Source organism: Strix uralensis, chromosome 5 (genome assembly GCF_047716275.1).
Source record: "Strix uralensis isolate ZFMK-TIS-50842 chromosome 5, bStrUra1, whole genome shotgun sequence".
Classification (NCBI taxonomy): Eukaryota; Metazoa; Chordata; class Aves; order Strigiformes; family Strigidae; genus Strix; species Strix uralensis.
In genome coordinates this window covers 61,776,718-61,802,419 of record NC_133976.1, presented here as the reverse complement: position 1 = coordinate 61,802,419, position 25,702 = coordinate 61,776,718, and positions in this window count along the sequence as shown.

Here is a 25,702-nt window from a genome sequence, read left to right as displayed (position 1 = left end):
CACTTCTGCTTCCCAGGCACAGAGAAAGTGCTAGCAGGGAATTCTCTGCCTGCCTTTCCCCAGTGCTCTGCAAGCTCTCCAGGACAACATAAAATCTGGGGCTCTGTGCTTTCTTTCGTTCTGAACAAGTGTTACTGTTTTCTGCACAAAAGCGATTCTGCGAAGCAATGTGAACAGGCACAGAGAAGGTGCTAGCAGGGAATTCTCTGCCTGCCTTTCCCCAGTGCTCTGCAAGCTCTCCAGGACAACAGCAAATCTGGGGCTCTGTGCTTTCATTCGTTCTGAACAAGTGTTACTGTTTTCTGCACAAAAACGATTCTGCGAAGCAATGTGAACACTTCTGCTTCCCAGGCACAGAGAAGGTGCTAGCAGGGAATTCTCTGCCTGCCTTTCCCCAGTGCTCTGCAAGCTCTCCAGGACAACAGCAAATCTGGGGCTCTGTGCTTTCTTTCGTTCTGAACAAGTGTTAGTGTTTTCTGCACAAAAGCGATTCTGCGAAGCAATGTGAACACTTCTGCTTCCCAGGCACAGAGAAGGTGCTAGCAGGGAATTCTCTGCCTGCCTTTCCCCAGTGCTCTGCAAGCTCTCCAGGACAACAGTAAATCTGGGGCTCTGTGCTTTCTTTTGTTCTGAACAAGTGTTACTGTTTTCTGCACAAAAGCGATTCTGCGAAGCAATGTGAACACTTCTGCTTCCCAGGCACAGAGAAGGTGCTAGCAGGGAATTCTCTGCCTGCCTTTCCCCAGTGCTCTGCAAGCTCTCCAGGACAACAGCAAATCTGGGGCTCTGTGCTTTCTTTCGTTCTGAACAAGTGTTACTGTTTTCTGCACAAAAGCGATTCTGCGAAGCAATGTGAACACTTCTGCTTCCCAGGCACAGAGAAGGTGCTAGCAGGGAATTCTCTGCCTGCCTTTCCCCAGTGCTCTGCAAGCTCTCCAGGACAACATAAAATCTGGGGCTCTGTGCTTTCTTTCGTTCTGAACAAGTGTTACTGTTTTCTGCACAAAAGCGATTCTGAGAAGCAATGTGAACACTTCTGCTTCCCAGGCACAGAGAAGGTGCTAGCAGGGAATTCTCTGCCTGCCTTTCCCCAGTGCTCTGCAAGCTCTCCAGGACAACATAAAATCTGGGGCTCTGTGCTTTCTTTCGTTCTGAACAAGTGTTACTGTTTTCTGCACAAAAGCGATTCTGCGAAGCAATGTGAACACTTCTGCTTCCCAGGCACAGAGAAGGTGCTAGCAGGGAATTCTCTGCCTGCCTTTCCCCAGTGCTCTGCAAGCTCTCCAGGACAACAGTAAATCTGGGGCTCTGTGCTTTCTTTTGTTCTGAACAAGTGTTACTGTTTTCTGCACAAAAGCGATTCTGCGAAGCAGTGTGAACAGGCACAGAGAAGGTGCTAGCAGGGAATTCTCTGCCTGCTTTTCCCCAGTGCTCTGCAAGCTCTCCAGGACAACAGCAGATCTGGGGCTCTGTGCTTTCTTTCGTTCTGAACAAGTGTTAGTGTTTTCTGCACAAAAGCGATTCTGCGAAGCAATGTGAACACTTCTGCTTCCCAGGCACAGAGAAGGTGCTAGCAGGGAATTCTCTGCCTGCCTTTCCCCAGTGCTCTGCAAGCTCTCCAGGACAACATAAAATCTGGGGCTCTGTGCTTTCTTTCGTTCTGAACAAGTGTTACTGTTTTCTGCACAAAAGCGATTCTGCGAAGCAATGTGAACACTTCTGCTTCCCAGGCACAGAGAAGGTGCTAGCAGGGAATTCTCTGCCTGCCTTTCCCCAGTGCTCTGCAAGCTCTCCAGGACAACATAAAATCTGGGGCTCTGTGCTTTCTTTCGTTCTGAACAAGTGTTACTGTTTTCTGCACAAAAGCGATTCTGCGAAGCAATGTGAACACTTCTGCTTCCCAGGCACAGAGAAGGTGCTAGCAGGGAATTCTCTGCCTGCCTTTCCCCAGTGCTCTGCAAGCTCTCCAGGACAACATAAAATCTGGGGCTCTGTGCTTTCTTTCGTTCTGAACAAGTGTTACTGTTTTCTGCACAAAAGCGATTCTGCGAAGCAATGTGAACACTTCTGCTTCCCAGGCACAGAGAAGGTGCTAGCAGGGAATTCTCTGCCTGCCTTTCCCCAGTGCTCTGCAAGCTCTCCAGGACAACATAAAATCTGGGGCTCTGTGCTTTCTTTTGTTCTGAACAAGTGTTACTGTTTTCTGCACAAAAGCGATTCTGCGAAGCAATGTGAACACTTCTGCTTCCCAGGCACAGAGAAGGTGCTAGCAGGGAATTCTCTACCTGCCCTTCCCCAGTGCTCTGCAAGCTCTCCAGGACAACATAAAATCTGGGGCTCTGTGCTTTCTTTCGTTCTGAACAAGTGTTACTGTTTTCTGCACAAAAGCGATTCTGCGAAGCAATGTGAACACTTCTGCTTCCCAGGCACAGAGAAGGTGCTAGCAGGGAATTCTCTGCCTGCCTTTCCCCAGTGCTCTGCAAGCTCTCCAGGACAACAGCAAATCTGGGGCTCTGTGCTTTCTTTCGTTCTGAACAAGTGTTACTGTTTTCTGCACAAAAGCGATTCTGCGAAGCAATGTGAACACTTCTGCTTCCCAGGCACAGAGAAGGTGCTAGCAGGGAATTCTCTGCCTGCCTTTCCCCAGTGCTCTGCAAGCTCTCCAGGACAACATAAAATCTGGGGCTCTGTGCTTTCTTTTGTTCTGAACAAGTGTTACTGTTTTCTGCACAAAAGCGATTCTGCGAAGCAATGTGAACACTTCTGCTTCCCAGGCACAGAGAAGGTGCTAGCAGGGAATTCTCTACCTGCCTTTCCCCAGTGCTCTGCAAGCTCTCCAGGACAACAGTAAATCTGGGGCTCTGTGCTTTCTTTCGTTCTGAACAAGTGTTACTGTTTTCTGCACAAAAGCGCTTCTGCGAAGCAATGTGAACACTTCTGCTTCCCAGGCACAGAGAAGGTGCTAGCAGGGAATTCTCTGCCTGCCTTTCCCCAGTGCTCTGCAAGCTCTCCAGGACAGCAGCAAATCTGGGGCTCTGTGCTTTCTTTCGTTCTGAACAAGTGTTAGTGTTTTCTGCACAAAAGCGATTCTGCGAAGCAATGTGAACACTTCTGCTTCCCAGGCACAGAGAAGGTGCTAGCAGGGAATTCTCTGCCTGCCTTTCCCCAGTGCTCTGCAAGCTCTCCAGGACAACAGCAAATCTGGGGCTCTGTGCTTTCTTTCGTTCTGAACAAGTGTTACTGTTTTCTGCACAAAAGCGATTCTGCGAAGCAATGTGAACACTTCTGCTTCCCAGGCACAGAGAAGGTGCTAGCAGGGAATTCTCTGCCTGCCTTTCCCCAGTGCTCTGCAAGCTCTCCAGGACAACATAAAATCTGGGGCTCTGTGCTTTCTTTCGTTCTGAACAAGTGTTACTGTTTTCTGCACAAAAGCGATTCTGCGAAGCAGTGTGAACAGGCACAGAGAAGGTGCTAGCAGGGAATTCTCTGCCTGCCTTTCCCCAGTGCTCTGCAAGCTCTCCAGGACAACAGCAAATCTGGGGCTCTGTGCTTTCATTCGTTCTGAACAAGTGTTACTGTTTTCTGCACAAAAGCGATTCTGCGAAGCAATGTGAACACTTCTGCTTCCCAGGCACAGAGAAGGTGCTAGCAGGGAATTCTCTGCCTGCCTTTCCCCAGTGCTCTGCAAGCTCTCCAGGACAACATAAAATCTGGGGCTCTGTGCTTTCTTTTGTTCTGAACAAGTGTTACTGTTTTCTGCACAAAAGCGATTCTGCGAAGCAATGTGAACACTTCTGCTTCCCAGGCACAGAGAAGGTGCTAGCAGGGAATTCTCTACCTGCCCTTCCCCAGTGCTCTGCAAGCTCTCCAGGACAACATAAAATCTGGGGCTCTGTGCTTTCTTTCGTTCTGAACAAGTGTTACTGTTTTCTGCACAAAAGCGATTCTGCGAAGCAATGTGAACACTTCTGCTTCCCAGGCACAGAGAAGGTGCTAGCAGGGAATTCTCTGCCTGCCTTTCCCCAGTGCTCTGCAAGCTCTCCAGGACAACAGCAAATCTGGGGCTCTGTGCTTTCTTTCGTTCTGAACAAGTGTTACTGTTTTCTGCACAAAAGCGATTCTGCGAAGCAATGTGAACACTTCTGCTTCCCAGGCACAGAGAAGGTGCTAGCAGGGAATTCTCTGCCTGCCTTTCCCCAGTGCTCTGCAAGCTCTCCAGGACAACATAAAATCTGGGGCTCTGTGCTTTCTTTTGTTCTGAACAAGTGTTACTGTTTTCTGCACAAAAGCGATTCTGCGAAGCAGTGTGAACAGGCACAGAGAAGGTGCTAGCAGGGAATTCTCTGCCTGCCTTTCCCCAGTGCTCTGCAAGCTCTCCAGGACAACAGTAAATCTGGGGCTCTGTGCTTTCTTTTGTTCTGAACAAGTGTTACTGTTTTCTGCACAAAAGCGATTCTGCGAAGCAATGTGAACACTTCTGCTTCCCAGGCACAGAGAAGGTGCTAGCAGGGAATTCTCTACCTGCCCTTCCCCAGTGCTCTGCAAGCTCTCCAGGACAACATAAAATCTGGGGCTCTGTGCTTTCTTTCGTTCTGAACAAGTGTTACTGTTTTCTGCACAAAAGCGATTCTGCGAAGCAATGTGAACACTTCTGCTTCCCAGGCACAGAGAAGGTGCTAGCAGGGAATTCTCTGCCTGCCTTTCCCCAGTGCTCTGCAAGCTCTCCAGGACAACAGCAAATCTGGGGCTCTGTGCTTTCTTTCGTTCTGAACAAGTGTTACTGTTTTCTGCACAAAAGCGATTCTGCGAAGCAATGTGAACACTTCTGCTTCCCAGGCACAGAGAAGGTGCTAGCAGGGAATTCTCTGCCTGCCTTTCCCCAGTGCTCTGCAAGCTCTCCAGGACAACAGCAAATCTGGGGCTCTGTGCTTTCTTTTGTTCTGAACAAGTGTTACTGTTTTCTGCACAAAAGCGATTCTGCGAAGCAATGTGAACACTTCTGCTTCCCAGGCACAGAGAAGGTGCTAGCAGGGAATTCTCTACCTGCCTTTCCCCAGTGCTCTGCAAGCTCTCCAGGACAACAGTAAATCTGGGGCTCTGTGCTTTCTTTCGTTCTGAACAAGTGTTACTGTTTTCTGCACAAAAGCGATTCTGCGAAGCAATGTGAACACTTCTGCTTCCCAGGCACAGAGAAGGTGCTAGCAGGGAATTCTCTGCCTGCCTTTCCCCAGTGCTCTGCAAGCTCTCCAGGACAGCAGCAAATCTGGGGCTCTGTGCTTTCTTTCGTTCTGAACAAGTGTTAGTGTTTTCTGCACAAAAGCGATTCTGCGAAGCAATGTGAACACTTCTGCTTCCCAGGCACAGAGAAGGTGCTAGCAGGGAATTCTCTGCCTGCCTTTCCCCAGTGCTCTGCAAGCTCTCCAGGACAACATAAAATCTGGGGCTCTGTGCTTTCTTTCGTTCTGAACAAGTGTTACTGTTTTCTGCACAAAAGCGATTCTGCGAAGCAGTGTGAACAGGCACAGAGAAGGTGCTAGCAGGGAATTCTCTGCCTGCCTTTCCCCAGTGCTCTGCAAGCTCTCCAGGACAACAGCAAATCTGGGGCTCTGTGCTTTCATTCGTTCTGAACAAGTGTTACTGTTTTCTGCACAAAAGCGATTCTGCGAAGCAATGTGAACACTTCTGCTTCCCAGGCACAGAGAAGGTGCTAGCAGGGAATTCTCTGCCTGCCTTTCCCCAGTGCTCTGCAAGCTCTCCAGGACAGCAGCAAATCTGGGGCTCTGTGCTTTCTTTCGTTCTGAACAAGTGTTACTGTTTTCTGCACAAAAGCGATTCTGCGAAGCAATGTGAACACTTCTGCTTCCCAGGCACAGAGAAGGTGCTAGCAGGGAATTCTCTGCCTGCCTTTCCCCAGTGCTCTGCAAGCTCTCCAGGACAACATAAAATCTGGGGCTCTGTGCTTTCTTTCGTTCTGAACAAGTGTTACTGTTTTCTGCACAAAAGCGATTCTGCGAAGCAATGTGAACACTTCTGCTTCCCAGGCACAGAGAAGGTGCTAGCAGGGAATTCTCTGCCTGCCTTTCCCCAGTGCTCTGCAAGCTCTCCAGGACAACATAAAATCTGGGGCTCTGTGCTTTCTTTCGTTCTGAACAAGTGTTACTGTTTTCTGCACAAAAGCGATTCTGCGAAGCAATGTGAACACTTCTGCTTCCCAGGCACAGAGAAGGTGCTAGCAGGGAATTCTCTGCCTGCCTTTCCCCAGTGCTCTGCAAGCTCTCCAGGACAACATAAAATCTGGGGCTCTGTGCTTTCTTTCGTTCTGAACAAGTGTTACTGTTTTCTGCACAAAAGCGATTCTGCGAAGCACTGTGAACAGGCACAGAGAAGGTGATAGCAGGGAATTCTCTGCCTGCCTTTCCCCAGTGCTCTGCAAGCTCTCGAGGACAACAGCAAATCTGGGGCTCTGTGCTTTCATTCGTTCTGAACAAGTGTTACTGTTTTCTGCACAAAAGCGATTCTGCGAAGCAATGTGAACACTTCTGCTTCCCAGGCACAGAGAAGGTGCTAGCAGGGAATTCTCTGCCTGCCTTTCCCCAGTGCTCTGCAAGCTCTCCAGGACAACATAAAATCTGGGGCTCTGTGCTTTCTTTTGTTCTGAACAAGTGTTACTGTTTTCTGCACAAAAGCGATTCTGCGAAGCAATGTGAACACTTCTGCTTCCCAGGCACAGAGAAGGTGCTAGCAGGGAATTCTCTACCTGCCCTTCCCCAGTGCTCTGCAAGCTCTCCAGGACAACATAAAATCTGGGGCTCTGTGCTTTCTTTCGTTCTGAACAAGTGTTACTGTTTTCTGCACAAAAGCGATTCTGCGAAGCAATGTGAACACTTCTGCTTCCCAGGCACAGAGAAGGTGCTAGCAGGGAATTCTCTGCCTGCCTTTCCCCAGTGCTCTGCAAGCTCTCCAGGACAACAGCAAATCTGGGGCTCTGTGCTTTCTTTCGTTCTGAACAAGTGTTAGTGTTTTCTGCACAAAAGCGATTCTGCGAAGCAATGTGAACACCTGCTTCCCAGGCACAGAGAAGGTGCTAGCAGGGAATTCTCTGCTTGCCTTTCCCCAGTGCTCTGCAAGCTCTCCAGGACAACATAAAATCTGGGGCTCTGTGCTTTCTTTCGTTCTGAACAAGTGTTACTGTTTTCTGCACAAAAGCGATTCTGCGAAGCAATGTGAACACTTCTGCTTCCCAGGCACAGAGAAGGTGCTAGCAGGGAATTCTCTGCCTGCCTTTCCCCAGTGCTCTGCAAGCTCTCCAGGACAACAGCAAATCTGGGGCTCTGTGCTTTCTTTTGTTCTGAACAAGTGTTACTGTTTTCTGCACAAAAGCGATTCTGCGAAGCAGTGTGAACAGGCACAGAGAAGGTGCTAGCAGGGAATTCTCTGCCTGCCTTTCCCCAGTGCTCTGCAAGCTCTCCAGGACAACAGCAAATCTGGGGCTCTGTGCTTTCTTTTGTTCTGAACAAGTGTTACTGTTTTCTGCACAAAAGCGATTCTGCGAAGCAATGTGAACACTTCTGCTTCCCAGGCACAGAGAAGGTGCTAGCAGGGAATTCTCTACCTGCCCTTCCCCAGTGCTCTGCAAGCTCTCCAGGACAACATAAAATCTGGGGCTCTGTGCTTTCTTTCGTTCTGAACAAGTGTTACTGTTTTCTGCACAAAAGCGATTCTGCGAAGCAATGTGAACACTTCTGCTTCCCAGGCACAGAGAAGGTGCTAGCAGGGAATTCTCTGCCTGCCTTTCCCCAGTGCTCTGCAAGCTCTCCAGGACAGCAGCAAATCTGGGGCTCTGTGCTTTCTTTCGTTCTGAACAAGTGTTAGTGTTTTCTGCACAAAAGCGATTCTGCGAAGCAATGTGAACACTTCTGCTTCCCAGGCACAGAGAAGGTGCTAGCAGGGAATTCTCTGCCTGCCTTTCCCCAGTGCTCTGCAAGCTCTCCAGGACAACAGCAAATCTGGGGCTCTGTGCTTTCTTTCGTTCTGAACAAGTGTTACTGTTTTCTGCACAAAAGCGATTCTGCGAAGCAATGTGAACACTTCTGCTTCCCAGGCACAGAGAAGGTGCTAGCAGGGAATTCTCTGCCTGCCTTTCCCCAGTGCTCTGCAAGCTCTCCAGGACAACATAAAATCTGGGGCTCTGTGCTTTCTTTCGTTCTGAACAAGTGTTACTGTTTTCTGCACAAAAGCGATTCTGCGAAGCAGTGTGAACAGGCACAGAGAAGGTGCTAGCAGGGAATTCTCTGCCTGCCTTTCCCCAGTGCTCTGCAAGCTCTCCAGGACAACAGCAAATCTGGGGCTCTGTGCTTTCATTCGTTCTGAACAAGTGTTACTGTTTTCTGCACAAAAGCGATTCTGCGAAGCAATGTGAACACTTCTGCTTCCCAGGCACAGAGAAGGTGCTAGCAGGGAATTCTCTGCCTGCCTTTCCCCAGTGCTCTGCAAGCTCTCCAGGACAGCAGCAAATCTGGGGCTCTGTGCTTTCTTTCGTTCTGAACAAGTGTTACTGTTTTCTGCACAAAAGCGATTCTGCGAAGCAATGTGAACACTTCTGCTTCCCAGGCACAGAGAAGGTGCTAGCAGGGAATTCTCTGCCTGCCTTTCCCCAGTGCTCTGCAAGCTCTCCAGGACAACATAAAATCTGGGGCTCTGTGCTTTCTTTCGTTCTGAACAAGTGTTACTGTTTTCTGCACAAAAGCGATTCTGCGAAGCAATGTGAACACTTCTGCTTCCCAGGCACAGAGAAGGTGCTAGCAGGGAATTCTCTGCCTGCCTTTCCCCAGTGCTCTGCAAGCTCTCCAGGACAACAGCAAATCTGGGGCTCTGTGCTTTCTTTCGTTCTGAACAAGTGTTACTGTTTTCTGCACAAAAGCGATTCTGCGAAGCAATGTGAACACTTCTGCTTCCAGGCACAGAGAAGGTGCTAGCAGGGAATTCTCTGCCTGCCTTTCCCCAGTGCTCTGCAAGCTCTCCAGGACAACATAAAATCTGGGGCTCTGTGCTTTCTTTCGTTCTGAACAAGTGTTACTGTTTTCTGCACAAAAGCGATTCTGCGAAGCAATGTGAACACTTCTGCTTCCCAGGCACAGAGAAGGTGCTAGCAGGGAATTCTCTGCCTGCCTTTCCCCAGTGCTCTGCAAGCTCTCCAGGACAACATAAAATCTGGGGCTCTGTGCTTTCTTTCGTTCTGAACAAGTGTTACTGTTTTCTGCACAAAAGCGATTCTGCGAAGCAATGTGAACACTTCTGCTTCCCAGGCACAGAGAAGGTGCTAGCAGGGAATTCTCTGCCTGCCTTTCCCAGTGCTCTGCAAGCTCTCCAGGACAACATAAAATCTGGGGCTCTGTGCTTTCTTTCGTTCTGAACAAGTGTTAGTGTTTTCTGCACAAAAGCGATTCTGCAAAGCAATGTGAACACTTCTGCTTCCCAGGCACAGAGAAGGTGCTAGCAGGGAATTCTCTGCCTGCCTTTCCCCAGTGCTCTGCAAGCTCTCCAGGACAACAGCAAATCTGGGGCTCTGTGCTTTCATTCGTTCTGAACAAGTGTTACTGTTTTCTGCACAAAAGCGATTCTGCGAAGCAATGTGAACACTTCTGCTTCCCAGGCACAGAGAAGGTGCTAGCAGGGAATTCTCTGCCTGCCTTTCCCCAGTGCTCTGCAAGCTCTCCAGGACAGCAGCAAATCTGGGGCTCTGTGCTTTCTTTCGTTCTGAACAAGTGTTACTGTTTTCTGCACAAAAGCGATTCTGCGAAGCAATGTGAACACTTCTGCTTCCCAGGCACAGAGAAGGTGCTAGCAGGGAATTCTCTGCCTGCCTTTCCCAGTGCTCTGCAAGCTCTCCAGGACAACATAAAATCTGGGGCTCTGTGCTTTCTTTCGTTCTGAACAAGTGTTACTGTTTTCTGCACAAAAGCGATTCTGCGAAGCAATGTGAACACTTCTGCTTCCAGGCACAGAGAAGGTGCTAGCAGGGAATTCTCTGCCTGCCTTTCCCCAGTGCTCTGCAAGCTCTCCAGGACAACAGCAAATCTGGGGCTCTGTGCTTTCTTTCGTTCTGAACAAGTGTTACTGTTTTCTGCACAAAAGCGATTCTGCGAAGCAATGTGAACACTTCTGCTTCCCAGGCACAGAGAAGGTGCTAGCAGGGAATTCTCTGCCTGCCTTTCCCCAGTGCTCTGCAAGCTCTCCAGGACAACATAAAATCTGGGGCTCTGTGCTTTCTTTCGTTCTGAACAAGTGTTACTGTTTTCTGCACAAAAGCGATTCTGCGAAGCAATGTGAACACTTCTGCTTCCCAGGCACAGAGAAGGTGCTAGCAGGGAATTCTCTGCCTGCCTTTCCCCAGTGCTCTGCAAGCTCTCCAGGACAACATAAAATCTGGGGCTCTGTGCTTTCTTCGTTCTGAACAAGTGTTACTGTTTTCTGCACAAAAGCGATTCTGCGAAGCAATGTGAACACTTCTGCTTCCCAGGCACAGAGAAGGTGCTAGCAGGGAATTCTCTGCCTGCCTTTCCCCAGTGCTCTGCAAGCTCTCCAGGACAACATAAAATCTGGGGCTCTGTGCTTTCTTTCGTTCTGAACAAGTGTTAGTGTTTTCTGCACAAAAGCGATTCTGCAAAGCAATGTGAACACTTCTGCTTCCAGGCACAGAGAAGGTGCTAGCAGGAATTCTCTGCCTGCCTTTCCCCAGTGCTCTGCAAGCTCTCCAGGACAACAGCAAATCTGGGGCTCTGTGCTTTCATTCGTTCTGAACAAGTGTTACTGTTTCTGCACAAAAGCGATTCTGCGAAGCAATGTGAACACTTCTGCTTCCCAGGCACAGAGAAGGTGCTAGCAGGGAATTCTCTGCCTGCCTTTCCCCAGTGCTCTGCAAGCTCTCCAGGACAGCAGCAAATCTGGGGCTCTGTGCTTTCTTTCGTTCTGAACAAGTGTTACTGTTTTCTGCACAAAAGCGATCTGCGAAGCAATGTGAACACTTCTGCTTCCCAGGCACAGAGAAGGTGCTAGCAGGGAATTCTCTGCCTGCCTTTCCCCAGTGCTCTGCAAGCTCTCCAGGACAACATAAAATCTGGGGCTCTGTGCTTTCTTTCGTTCTGAACAAGTGTTACTGTTTTCTGCACAAAAGCGATTCTGCGAAGCAATGTGAACACTTCTGCTTCCCAGGCACAGAGAAGGTGCTAGCAGGGAATTCTCTGCCTGCCTTTCCCAGTGCTCTGCAAGCTCTCCAGGACAACATAAAATCTGGGGCTCTGTGCTTTCTTTCGTTCTGAACAAGTGTTACTGTTTTCTGCACAAAAGCGATTCTGCGAAGCAATGTGAACACTTCTGCTTCCCAGGCACAGAGAAGGTGCTAGCAGGAATTCTCTGCCTGCCTTTCCCCAGTGCTCTGCAAGCTCTCCAGGACAACATAAAATCTGGGGCTCTGTGCTTCTTTCGTTCTGAACAAGTGTTACTGTTTTCTGCACAAAAGCGATTCTGCGAAGCAATGTGAACACTTCTGCTTCCCAGGCACAGAGAAGGTGCTAGCAGGGAATTCTCTGCCTGCCTTTCCCCAGTGCTCTGCAAGCTCTCCAGGACAACAGCAAATCTGGGGCTCTGTGCTTTCTTTCGTTCTGAACAAGTGTTACTGTTTTCTGCACAAAAGCGATTCTGCGAAGCAATGTGAACGCTTCTGCTTCCCAGGCACAGAGAAGGTGCTAGCAGGGAATTCTCTGCCTGCCTTTCCCCAGTGCTCTGCAAGCTCTCCAGGACAACAGCAAATCTGGGCTCTGTGCTTTCTTTCGTTCTGAACAAGTGTTACTGTTTTCTGCACAAAAGCGATTCTGCGAAGCAATGTGAACACTTCTGCTTCCCAGGCACAGAGAAGGTGCTAGCAGGGAATTCTCTGCCTGCCTTTCCCCAGTGCTCTGCAAGCTCTCCAGGACAACATAAAATCTGGGGCTCTGTGCTTTCTTTCGTTCTGAACAGGTGTTACTGTTTCTGCACAAAAGCGATTCTGCGAAGCAATGTGAACACTTCTGCTTCCCAGGCACAGAGAAGGTGCTAGCAGGGAATTCTCTGCCTGCCTTTCCCCAGTGCTCTGCAAGCTCTCCAGGACAACATAAAATCTGGGGCTCTGTGCTTTCTTTCGTTCTGAACAAGTGTTACTGTTTTCTGCACAAAAGCGATTCTGCGAAGCAATGTGAACACTTCTGCTTCCCAGGCACAGAGAAGGTGCTAGCAGGGAATTCTCTGCCTGCCTTTCCCCAGTGCTCTGCAAGCTCTCCAGGACAACATAAAATCTGGGGCTCTGTGCTTTCTTTCGTTCTGAACAAGTGTTAGTGTTTTCTGCACAAAAGCGATTCTGCGAAGCAATGTGAACACTTCTGCTTCCCAGGCACAGAGAAGGTGCTAGCAGGGAATTCTCTGCCTGCCTTTCCCCAGTGCTCTGCAAGCTCTCCAGGACAACATAAAATCTGGGGCTCTGTGCTTTCTTTCGTTCTGAACAAGTGTTACTGTTTTCTGCACAAAAGCGATTCTGCGAAGCAATGTGAACACTTCTGCTTCCCAGGCACAGAGAAGGTGCTAGCAGGGAATTCTCTGCCTGCCTTTCCCCAGTGCTCTGCAAGCTCTCCAGGACAACATAAAATCTGGGGCTCTGTGCTTTCTTTCGTTCTGAACAAGTGTTACTGTTTTCTGCACAAAAGCGATTCTGCGAAGCAATGTGAACACTTCTGCTTCCCAGGCACAGAGAAGGTGCTAGCAGGGAATTCTCTGCCTGCCTTTCCCCAGTGCTCTGCAAGCTCTCCAGGACAACAGCAAATCTGGGGCTCTGTGCTTTCTTTCGTTCTGAACAAGTGTTACTGTTTTCTGCACAAAAGCGATTCTGCGAAGCAATGTGAACACTTCTGCTTCCCAGGCACAGAGAAGGTGCTAGCAGGGAATTCTCTGCCTGCCTTTCCCCAGTGCTCTGCAAGCTCTCCAGGACAACAGCAAATCTGGGGCTCTGTGCTTTCTTTCGTTCTGAACAAGTGTTACTGTTTTCTGCACAAAAGCGATTCTGCGAAGCAATGTGAACACTTCTGCTTCCCAGGCACAGAGAAGGTGCTAGCAGGGAATTCTCTGCCTGCCTTTCCCCAGTGCTCTGCAAGCTCTCCAGGACAACATAAAATCTGGGGCTCTGTGCTTTCTTTCGTCTGAACAAGTGTTACTGTTTTCTGCACAAAAGCGATTCTGCGAAGCAATGTGAACACTTCTGCTTCCCAGGCACAGAGAAGGTGCTAGCAGGGAATTCTCTGCCTGCCTTTCCCCAGTGCTCTGCAAGCTCTCCAGGACAACATAAAATCTGGGGCTCTGTGCTTTCTTTCGTTCTGAACAAGTGTTACTGTTTTCTGCACAAAAGCGATTCTGCGAAGCAATGTGAACACTTCTGCTTCCCAGGCACAGAGAAGGTGCTAGCAGGGAATTCTCTGCCTGCCTTTCCCCAGTGCTCTGCAAGCTCTCCAGGACAACATAAAATCTGGGGCTCTGTGCTTCTTTCGTTCTGAACAAGTGTTACTGTTTTCTGCACAAAAGCGATTCTGCGAAGCAATGTGAACACTTCTGCTTCCCAGGCACAGAGAAGGTGCTAGCAGGGAATTCTCTGCCTGCCTTTCCCCAGTGCTCTGCAAGCTCTCCAGGACAACATAAAATCTGGGGCTCTGTGCTTTCTTTCGTTCTGAACAAGTGTTACTGTTTTCTGCACAAAAGCGATTCTGCGAAGCAATGTGAACACTTCTGCTTCCCAGGCACAGAGAAGGTGCTAGCAGGGAATTCTCTGCCTGCCTTTCCCCAGTGCTCTGCAAGCTCTCCAGGACAACATAAAATCTGGGGCTCTGTGCTTTCTTTCGTTCTGAACAAGTGTTACTGTTTTCTGCACAAAAGCGATTCTGCGAAGCAATGTGAACACTTCTGCTTCCCAGGCACAGAGAAGGTGCTAGCAGGAATTCTCTGCCTGCCTTTCCCCAGTGCTCTGCAAGCTCTCCAGGACAACAGCAAATCTGGGGCTCTGTGCTTTCTTTCGTTCTGAACAAGTGTTACTGTTTTCTGCACAAAAGCGATTCTGCGAAGCAATGTGAACACTTCTGCTTCCCAGGCACAGAGAAGGTGCTAGCAGGGAATTCTCTGCCTGCCTTTCCCCAGTGCTCTGCAAGCTCTCCAGGACAACATAAAATCTGGGGCTCTGTGCTTTCTTTCGTTCTGAACAAGTGTTACTGTTTTCTGCACAAAAGCGATTCTGCGAAGCAATGTGAACACTTCTGCTTCCAGGCACAGAGAAGGTGCTAGCAGGGAATTCTCTGCCTGCCTTTCCCCAGTGCTCTGCAAGCTCTCCAGGACAACAGCAAATCTGGGGCTCTGTGCTTTCTTTCGTTCTGAACAAGTGTTACTGTTTTCTGCACAAAAGCGATTCTGCGAAGCAATGTGAACACTTCTGCTTCCCAGGCACAGAGAAGGTGCTAGCAGGGAATTCTCTGCCTGCCTTTCCCCAGTGCTCTGCAAGCTCTCCAGGACAACATAAAATCTGGGGCTCTGTGCTTTCTTTCATTCTGAACAAGTGTTACTGTTTTCTGCACAAAAGCGATTCTGCGAAGCAATGTGAACACTTCTGCTTCCCCAGGCACAGAGAAGGTGCTAGCAGGGAATTCTCTGCCTGCCTTTCCCCAGTGCTCTGCAAGCTCTCCAGGACAACATAAAATCTGGGGCTCTGTGCTTTCTTTCGTTCTGAACAAGTGTTACTGTTTTCTGCACAAAAGCGATTCTGCGAAGCAATGTGAACACTTCTGCTTCCCAGCACAGAGAAGGTGCTAGCAGGGAATTCTCTGCCTGCCTTTCCCAGTGCTCTGCAAGCTCTCCAGGACAACATAAAATCTGGGGCTCTGTGCTTTCTTTCGTTCTGAACAAGTGTTACTGTTTTGTGCACAAAAGCGATTCTGCGAAGCAATGTGGAACACTTCTGCTTCCCAGGCACAGAGAAGGTGCTAGCAGGGAATTCTCTGCCTGCCTTTCCCCAGTGCTCTGCAAGCTCTCCAGGACAACATTAAATCTGGGGCTCTGTGCTTTCTTTCGTTCTGAACAAGTGTTACTGTTTTCTGCACAAAAGCGATTCTGCGAAGCAATGTGAACACTTCTGCTTCCCAGGCACAGAGAAGGTGCTAGCAGGGAATTCTCTGCCTGCCTTTCCCCAGTGCTCTGCAAGCTCTCCAGGACAACATAAAATCTGGGGCTCTGTGCTTTCTTTTGTTCTGAACAAGTGTTACTGTTTTCTGCACAAAAGCGATTCTGCGAAGCAATGTGAACACTTCTGCTTCCCAGGCACAGAGAAGGTGCTAGCAGGGAATTCTCTGCCTGCCTTTCCCCAGTGCTCTGCAAGCTCTCCAGGACAACAGCAAATCTGGGGCTCTGTGCTTTCTTTCGTTCTGAACAAGTGTTACTGTTTTCTGCACAAAAGCGATTCTGCGAAGCAATGTGAACACTTCTGCTTCCCAGGCACAGAGAAGGTGCTAGCAGGGAATTCTCTGCCTGCCTTTCCCCAGTGCTCTGTAAGCTCTCCAGGACAACATAAAATCTGGGGCTCTGTGCTTTCTTTTGTTCTGAACAAGTGTTACTGTTTTCTGCACAAAAGCGATTCTGCGAAGCAATGTGAACACTTCTGCTTCCCAGGCACAGAGAAGGTGCTAGCAGGGAATTCTCTGCCTGCCTTTCCCCAGTGCTCTGCAAGCTCTCCAGGACAACATAAAATCTGGGGCTCTGTGCTTTCTTTCGTTCTGAACAAGTGTTACTGTTTTCTGCACAAAAGCGATTCTGCGAAGCAATGTGAACACTTCTGCTTCCCAGGCACAGAGAAGGTGCTAGCAGGGAATTCTCTGCCTGCCTTTCCCCAGTGCTCTGCAAGCTCTCCAGGACAACATAAAATCTGGGGCTCTGTGCTTTCTTTCGTTCTGAACAAGTGTTACTGTTTTCTGCACAAAAGCGATTCTGCGAAGCAATGTGAACACTTCTGCTTCCCAGGCACAGAGAAGGTGCTAGCAGGGAATTCTCTGCCTGCCTTTCCCCAGTGCTCTGCAAGCTCTCCAGGACAACATAAAATCTGGGGCTCTGTGCTTTCTTTCGTTCTCTACAAGTGTTAGTGTTTTCTGCACAAAAGCGATTCTGCGAAGCAATGTGAACAGGCACAGAGAAGGTGCTAGCAGGGAATTCTCTGCCTGCCTTTCCCCAGTGCTCTGCAAGCTCTCCAGGACAACAGCAAATCTGGGGCTCTGTGCTTTCTTTCGTTCTGAACAAGTGTTACTGTTTTCTGCACAAAAGCGATTCTGCGAAGCAATGTGAACACTTCTGCTTCCCAGGCACAGAGAAGGTGCTAGCAGGGAATTCTCTGCCTGCCTTTCCCCAGTGCTCTGCAAGCTCTCCAGGACAACAGCAAATCTGGGGCTCTGTGATTCCTTTCGTTCTGAACAAGTGTTAGTGTTTTCTGCACAAAAGCGATTCTGCGAAGCAGTGTGAACAGGCACAGAGAAGGTGCTAGCAGGGAATTCTCTGCCTGCCTTTCCCCAGTGCTCTGCAAGCTCTCCAGGACAACATAAAATCTGGGGCTCTGTGCTTTCTTTCGTTCTGAACAAGTGTTACTGTTTTCTGCACAAAAGCGCTTCTGCGAAGCAATGTGAACACTTCTGCTTCCCAGGCACAGAGAAGGTGCTAGCAGGGAATTCTCTGCCTGCCTTTCCCCAGTGCTCTGCAAGCTCTCCAGGACAACAGTAAATCTGGGGCTCTGTGCTTTCTTTCGTTCTGAACAAGTGTTACTGTTTTCTGCACAAAAGCGATTCTGCGAAGCAATGTGAACACTTCTGCTTCCCAGGCACAGAGAAGGTGCTAGCAGGGAATTCTCTGCCTGCCTTTCCCCAGTGCTCTGCAAGCTCTCCAGGACAACATAAAATCTGGGGCTCTGTGCTTTCTTTCGTTCTGAACAAGTGTTACTGTTTTCTGCACAAAAGCGATTCTGCGAAGCAATGTGAACACTTCTGCTTCCCAGGCACAGAGAAGGTGCTAGCAGGGAATTCTCTGCCTGCCTTTCCCCAGTGCTCTGCAAGCTCTCCAGGACAACATAAAATCTGGGGCTCTGTGCTTTCTTTCGTTCTGAACAAGTGTTACTGTTTTCTGCACAAAAGCGATTCTGCGAAGCAATGTGAACACTTCTGCTTCCCAGGCACAGAGAAGGTGCTAGCAGGGAATTCTCTGCCTGCCTTTCCCCAGTGCTCTGCAAGCTCTCCAGGACAACATAAAATCTGGGGCTCTGTGCTTTCTTTCGTTCTGAACAAGTGTTACTGTTTTCTGCACAAAAGCGATTCTGCGAAGCAATGTGAACACTTCTGCTTCCCAGGCACAGAGAAGGTGCTAGCAGGGAATTCTCTGCCTGCCTTTCCCCAGTGCTCTGCAAGCTCTCCAGGACAACATAAAATCTGGGGCTCTGTGCTTTCTTTCGTTCTGAACAAGTGTTACTGTTTTCTGCACAAAAGCGATTCTGCGAAGCAATGTGAACACTTCTGCTTCCCAGGCACAGAGAAGGTGCTAGCAGGGAATTCTCTGCCTGCCTTTCCCCAGTGCTCTGCAAGCTCTCCAGGACAACATAAAATCTGGGGCTCTGTGCTTTCTTTCGTTCTGAACAAGTGTTACTGTTTTCTGCACAAAAGCGATTCTGCGAAGCAATGTGAACACTTCTGCTTCCCAGGCACAGAGAAGGTGCTAGCAGGGAATTCTCTGCCTGCCTTTCCCCAGTGCTCTGCAAGCTCTCCAGGACAACATAAAATCTGGGGCTCTGTGCTTTCTTTCGTTCTGAACAAGTGTTACTGTTTTCTGCACAAAAGCGATTCTGCGAAGCAATGTGAACACTTCTGCTTCCCAGGCACAGAGAAGGTGCTAGCAGGGAATTCTCTGCCTGCCTTTCCCCAGTGCTCTGCAAGCTCTCCAGGACAACATAAAATCTGGGGCTCTGTGCTTTCTTTCGTTCTGAACAAGTGTTACTGTTTTCTGCACAAAAGCGATTCTGCGAAGCAATGTGAACACTTCTGCTTCCCAGGCACAGAGAAGGTGCTAGCAGGGAATTCTCTGCCTGCCTTTCCCCAGTGCTCTGCAAGCTCTCCAGGACAACATAAAATCTGGGGCTCTGTGCTTTCTTTCTGTTCTGAACAAGTGTTACTGTTTTCTGCACAAAAGCGATTCTGCGAAGCAATGTGAACACTTCTGCTTCCCAGGCACAGAGAAGGTGCTAGCAGGGAATTCTCTGCCTGCCTTTCCCCAGTGCTCTGCAAGCTCTCCAGGACAACATAAAATCTGGGGCTCTGTGCTTTCTTTCGTTCTGAACAAGTGTTACTGTTTTCTGCACAAAAGCGATTCTGCGAAGCAATGTGAACACTTCTGCTTCCCAGGCACAGAGAAGGTGCTAGCAGGGAATTCTCTGCCTGCCTTTCCCCAGTGCTCTGCAAGCTCTCCAGGACAACATAAAATCTGGGGCTCTGTGCTTTCTTTCGTTCTGAACAAGTGTTACTGTTTTCTGCACAAAAGCGATTCTGCGAAGCAATGTGAACACTTCTGCTTCCCAGGCACAGAGAAGGTGCTAGCAGGGAATTCTCTGCCTGCCTTTCCCCAGTGCTCTGCAAGCTCTCCAGGACAACATAAAATCTGGGGCTCTGTGCTTTCTTTCGTTCTGAACAAGTGTTACTGTTTTCTGCACAAAAGCGATTCTGCGAAGCAATGTGAACACTTCTGCTTCCCAGGCACAGAGAAGGTGCTAGCAGGGAATTCTCTGCCTGCCTTTCCCCAGTGCTCTGCAAGCTCTCCAGGACAACATAAAATCTGGGGCTCTGTGCTTTCTTTCGTTCTGAACAAGTGTTACTGTTTTCTGCACAAAAGCGATTCTGCGAAGCAATGTGAACACTTCTGCTTCCCAGGCACAGAGAAGGTGCTAGCAGGGAATTCTCTGCCTGCCTTTCCCCAGTGCTCTGCAAGCTCTCCAGGACAACATAAAATCTGGGGCTCTGTGCTTTCTTTCGTTCTGAACAAGTGTTACTGTTTTCTGCACAAAAGCGATTCTGCGAAGCAATGTGAACACTTCTGCTTCCCAGGCACAGAGAAGGTGCTAGCAGGGAATTCTCTGCCTGCCTTTCCCCAGTGCTCTGCAAGCTCTCCAGGACAACATAAAATCTGGGGCTCTGTGCTTTCTTTCGTTCTGAACAAGTGTTACTGTTTTCTGCACAAAAGCGATTCTGCGAAGCAATGTGAACACTTCTGCTTCCCAGGCACAGAGAAGGTGCTAGCAGGGAATTCTCTGCCTGCCTTTCCCCAGTGCTCTGCAAGCTCTCCAGGACAACATAAAATCTGGGGCTCTGTGCTTTCTTTCGTTCTGAACAAGTGTTACTGTTTTCTGCACAAAAGCGATTCTGCGAAGCAATGTGAACACTTCTGCTTCCCAGGCACAGAGAAGGTGCTAGCAGGGAATTCTCTGCCTGCCTTTCCCCAGTGCTCTGCAAGCTCTCCAGGACAACATAAAATCTGGGGCTCTGTGCTTTCTTTCGTTCTGAACAAGTGTTAGTGTTTTCTGCACAAAAGCGATTCTGCGAAGCAATGTGAACACTTCTGCTTCCCAGGCACAGAGAAGGTGCTAGCAGGGAATTCTCTGCCTGCCTTTCCCCAGTGCTCTGCAAGCTCTCCAGGACAACATAAAATCTGGGGCTCTGTGCTTTCTTTCGTTCTGAACAAGTGTTAGTGTTTTCTGCACAAAAGCGATTCTGCGAAGCAATGTGAACACTTCTGCTTCCCAGGCACAGAGAAGGTGCTAGCAGGGAATTCTCTGCCTGCCTTTCCCCAGTGCTCTGCAAGCTCTCCACGACAACATAAAATCTGGGGCTCTGTGCTTTCTTTCGTTCTGAACAAGTGTTACTGTTTTCTGCACAAAAGCGATTCTGCGAAGCAATGTGAACACTTCTGCTTCCCAGGCACAGAGAAGGTGCTAGCAGGGAATTCTCTGCCTGCCTTTCCCCAGTGCTCTGCAAGCTCTCCACGACAACATAAAATCTGGGGCTCTGTGCTTTCTTTCGTTCTGAACAAGTGTTACTGTTTTCTGCACAAAAGCGATTCTGCGAAGCAATGTGAACACTTCTGCTTCCCAGGCACAGAGAAGGTGCTAGCAGGGAATTCTCTGCCTGCCTTTCCCCAGTGCTCTGCAAGCTCTCCAGGACAACATAAAATCTGGGGCTCTGTGCTTTCTTTCGTTCTGAACAAGTGTTAGTGTTTTCTGCACAAAAGCGATTCTGCGAAGCAATGTGAACACTTCTGCTTCCCAGGCACAGAGAAGGTGCTAGCAGGGAATTCTCTGCCTGCCTTTCCCCAGTGCTCTGCAAGCTCTCCAGGACAACATAAAATCTGGGGCTCTGTGCTTTCTTTCGTTCTGAACAAGTGTTACTGTTTTCTGCACAAAAGCGATTCTGCGAAGCAATGTGAACACTTCTGCTTCCCAGGCACAGAGAAGGTGCTAGCAGGGAATTCTCTGCCTGCCTTTCCCCAGTGCTCTGCAAGCTCTCCAGGACAACATAAAATCTGGGGCTCTGTGCTTTCTTTCGTTCTGAACAAGTGTTACTGTTTTCTGCACAAAAGCGATTCTGCGAAGCAATGTGAACACTTCTGCTTCCCAGGCACAGAGAAGGTGCTAGCAGGGAATTCTCTGCCTGCCTTTCCCCAGTGCTCTGCAAGCTCTCCAGGACAACAGCAAATCTGGGGCTCTGTGCTTTCTTTCGTTCTGAACAAGTGTTAGTGTTTTCTGCACAAAAGCGATTCTGCGAAGCAATGTGAACACTTCTGCTTCCCAGGCACAGAGAAGGTGCTAGCAGGGAATTCTCTGCCTGCCTTTCCCCAGTGCTCTGCAAGCTCTCCAGGACAACATAAAATCTGGGGCTCTGTGCTTTCTTTCGTTCTGAACAAGTGTTACTGTTTTCTGCACAAAAGCGATTCTGCGAAGCAATGTGAACACTTCTGCTTCCCAGGCACAGAGAAGGTGCTAGCAGGGAATTCTCTGCCTGCCTTTCCCCAGTGCTCTGCAAGCTCTCCAGGACAACATAAAATCTGGGGCTCTGTGCTTTCTTTCGTTCTGAACAAGTGTTACTGTTTTCTGCACAAAAGCGATTCTGCGAAGCAATGTGAACACTTCTGCTTCCCAGGCACAGAGAAGGTGCTAGCAGGGAATTCTCTGCCTGCCTTTCCCCAGTGCTCTGCAAGCTCTCCAGGACAACATAAAATCTGGGGCTCTGTGCTTTCTTTCGTTCTGAACAAGTGTTAGTGTTTTCTGCACAAAAGCGATTCTGCGAAGCAATGTGAACACTTCTGCTTCCCAGGCACAGAGAAGGTGCTAGCAGGGAATTCTCTGCCTGCCTTTCCCCAGTGCTCTGCAAGCTCTCCAGGACAACATAAAATCTGGGGCTCTGTGCTTTCTTTCGTTCTGAACAAGTGTTACTGTTTTCTGCACAAAAGCGATTCTGCGAAGCAATGTGAACACTTCTGCTTCCCAGGCACAGAGAAGGTGCTAGCAGGGAATTCTCTGCCTGCCTTTCCCCAGTGCTCTGCAAGCTCTCCAGGACAACATAAAATCTGGGGCTCTGTGCTTTCTTTTGTTCTGAACAAGTGTTACTGTTTTCTGCACAAAAGCGATTCTGCGAAGCAATGTGAACACTTCTGCTTCCCAGGCACAGAGAAGGTGCTAGCAGGGAATTCTCTGCCTGCCTTTCCCAGTGCTCTGCAAGCTCTCCAGGACAACATAAAATCTGGGGCTCTGTGCTTTCTTTCGTTCTGAACAATTGTTACTGTTTTCTGCACAAAAGCGATTCTGCCAAGCAATGTGACTCAGGCACAGAGAAGGTGCTAGCAGGGAATTCTCTGCCTGCCTTTCCCCAGTGCTCTGCAAGCTCTCCAGGACAACATAAAATCTGGGGCTCTGTGCTTTCTTTCGTTCTGAACAAGTGTTACTGTTTTCTGCACAAAAGCGATTCTGCGAAGCAATGTGAACACTTCTGCTTCCCAGGCACAGAGAAGGTGCTAGCAGGGAATTCTCTGCCTGCCCTTCCCCAGTGCTCTGCAAGCTCTCCAGGACAACATAAAATCTGGGGCTCTGTGCTTTCTTTCGTTCTGAACAAGTGTTACTGTTTTCTGCACAAAAGCGATTCTGCGAAGCAATGTGAACACTTCTGCTTCCCAGGCACAGAGAAGGTGCTAGCAGGGAATTCTCTGCCTGCCTTTCCCCAGTGCTCTGCAAGCTCTCCAGGACAACATAAAATCTGGGGCTCTGTGCTTTCTTTCGTTCTGAACAAGTGTTACTGTTTTCTGCACAAAAGCGATTCTGCGAAGCAATGTGAACACTTGTGCTTCCCAGGCACAGAGAAGGTGCTAGCAGGGAATTCTCTGCCTGCCTTTCCCCAGTGCTCTGCAAGCTCTCCAGGACAACATAAAATCTGGGGCTCTGTGCTTTCTTTCGTTCTGAACAAGTGTTACTGTTTTCTGCACAAAAGCGATTCTGCGAAGCAATGTGAACACTTCTGCTTCCCAGGCACAGAGAAGGTGCTAGCAGGGAATTCTCTGCCTGCCTTTCCCCAGTGCTCTGCAAGCTCTCCAGGACAACATAAAATCTGGGGCTCTGTGCTTTCTTTCTTTCTCTACAAGTGTTAGTGTTTTCTGCACAAAAGCGATTCTGCGAAGCAATGTGAACAGGCACAGAGAAGGTGCTAGCAGGGAATTCTCTGCCTGCCTTTCCCCAGTGCTCTGCAAGCTCTCCAGGACAACAGCAAATCTGGGGCTCTGTGCTTTCTTTCGTTCTGAACAAGTGTTACTGTTTTCTGCACAAAAGCGATTCTGCGAAGCAATGTGAACACTTCTGCTTCCCAGGCACAGAGAAGGTGCTAGCCAGGGAATTCTCTGCCTGCCTTTCCCCAGTGCTCTGCAAGCTCTCCAGGACAACAGCAAATCTGGGGCTCTGTGATTCCTTTCGTTCTGAACAAGTGTTAGTGTTTTCTGCACAAAAGCGATTCTGCGAAGCAGTGTGAACAGGCACAGAGAAGGTGCTAGCAGGGAATTCTCTGCCTGCCTTTCCCCAGTGCTCTGCAAGCTCTCCAGGACAACAGCAAATCTGGGGCTCTGTGCTTTCTTTCGTTCTGAACAAGTGTTACTGTTTTCTGCACAAAAACGATTCTGCGAAGCAATGTGAACACTTCTGCTTCCCAGGCACAGAGAAGGTGCTAGCAGGGAATTCTCTGCCTGCCTTTCCCAGTGCTCTGCAAGCTCTCCAGGACAACATAAAATCTGGGGCTCTGTGCTTTCTTTTGTTCTGAACAAGTGTTACTGTTTTCTGCACAAAAGCGATTCTGCGAAGCAATGTGAACACTTCTGCTTCCCAGGCACAGAGAAGGTGCTAGCAGGGAATTCTCTGCCTGCCTTTCCCCAGTGCTCTGCAAGCTCTCCAGGACAACATAAAATCTGGGGCTCTGTGCTTTCTTTCGTTCTGAACAAGTGTTAGTGTTTTCTGCACAAAAGCGATTCTGCGAAGCAATGTGAACACTTCTGCTTCCCAGGCACAGAGAAGGTGCTAGCAGGGAATTCTCTGCCTGCCTTTCCCCAGTGCTCTGCAAGCTCTCCAGGACAACATAAAATCTGGGGCTCTGTGCTTTCTTTTGTTCTGAACAAGTGTTACTGTTTTCTGCACAAAAGCGATTCTGCGAAGCAATGTGAACACTTCTGCTTCCCAGGCACAGAGAAGGTGCTAGCAGGGAATTCTCTGCCTGCCTTTCCCCAGTGCTCTACAAGCTCTCCAGGACAACATAAAATCTGGGGCTCTGTGCTTTCTTTCGTTCTCTACAAGTGTTAGTGTTTTCTGCACAAAAGCGATTCTGCGAAGCAATGTGAACAGGCACAGAGAAGGTGCTAGCAGGGAATTCTCTGCCTGCCTTTCCCCAGTGCTCTGCAAGCTCTCCAGGACAACAGCAAATCTGGGGCTCTGTGCTTTCTTTCGTTCTGAACAAGTGTTACTGTTTTCTGCACAAAAGCGATTCTGCGAAGCAATGTGAACACTTCTGCTTCCCAGGCACAGAGAAGGTGCTAGCAGGGAATTCTCTGCCTGCCTTTCCCCAGTGCTCTGCAAGCTCTCCAGGACAACATAAAATCTGGGGCTCTGTGCTTTCTTTCGTTCTGAACAAGTGTTAGTGTTTTCTGCACAAAAGCGATTCTGCGAAGCAGTGTGAACAGGCACAGAGAAGGTGCTAGCAGGGAATTCTCTGCCTGCCTTTCCCCAGTGCTCTGCAAGCTCTCCAGGACAACAGCAAATCTGGGGCTCTGTGCTTTCTTTCGTTCTGAACAAGTGTTACTGTTTTCTGCACAAAAGCGATTCTGCGAAGCAATGTGAACACTTCTGCTTCCCAAGCACAGAGAAAGTGCTAGCAGGGAATTCTCTGCCTGCCTTTCCCCAGTGCTCTGCAAGCTCTCCAGGACAACATAAAATCTGGGGCTCTGTGCTTTCTTTCGTTCTGAACAAGTGTTACTGTTTTCTGCACAAAAGCGATTCTGCGAAGCAATGTGAACAGGCACAGAGAAGGTGCTAGCAGGGAATTCTCTGCCTGCCTTTCCCCAGTGCTCTGCAAGCTGTCCAGGACAACAGCAAATCTGGGGCTCTGTGCTTTCTTTCGTTCTGAACAAGTGTTAGTGTTTTCTGCACAAAAGCGCTTCTGCGAAGCAATGTGAACACTTCTGCTTCCCAGGCACAGAGAAGGTGCTAGCAGGGAATTCTCTGCCTGCCTTTCCCCAGTGCTCTGCAAGCTCTCCAGGACAACATAAAATCTGGGGCTCTGTGCTTTCTTTTGTTCTGAACAAGTGTTACTGTTTTCTGCACAAAAGCGATTCTGCGAAGCAATGTGAACACTTCTGCTTCCCAGGCACAGAGAAGGTGCTAGCAGGGAATTCTCTGCCTGCCTTTCCCCAGTGCTCTGCAAGCTCTCCAGGACAACATAAAATCTGGGGCTCTGTGCTTTCTTTCGTTCTGAACAAGTGTTACTGTTTTCTGCACAAAAGCGATTCTGCGAAGCAATGTGAACACTTCTGCTTCCCAGGCACAGAGAAGGTGCTAGCAGGGAATTCTCTGCCTGCCTTTCCCCAGTGCTCTGCAAGCTCTCCAGGACAACATAAAATCTGGGGCTCTGTGCTTTCTTTTGTTCTGAACAAGTGTTACTGTTTTCTGCACAAAAGCGATTCTGCGAAGCAATGTGAACACTTCTGCTTCCCAGGCACAGAGAAGGTGCTAGCAGGGAATTCTCTGCCTGCCTTTCCCCAGTGCTCTACAAGCTCTCCAGGACAACATAAAATCTGGGGCTCTGTGCTTTCTTTCGTTCTCTACAAGTGTTAGTGTTTTCTGCACAAAAGCGATTCTGCGAAGCAATGTGAACAGGCACAGAGAAGGTGCTAGCAGGGAATTCTCTGCCTGCCTTTCCCCAGTGCTCTGCAAGCTCTCCAGGACAACATAAAATCTGGGGCTCTGTGCTTTCTTTCGTTCTGAACAAGTGTTACTGTTTTCTGCACAAAAGCGATTCTGCGAAGCAATGTGAACACTTCTGCTTCCCAG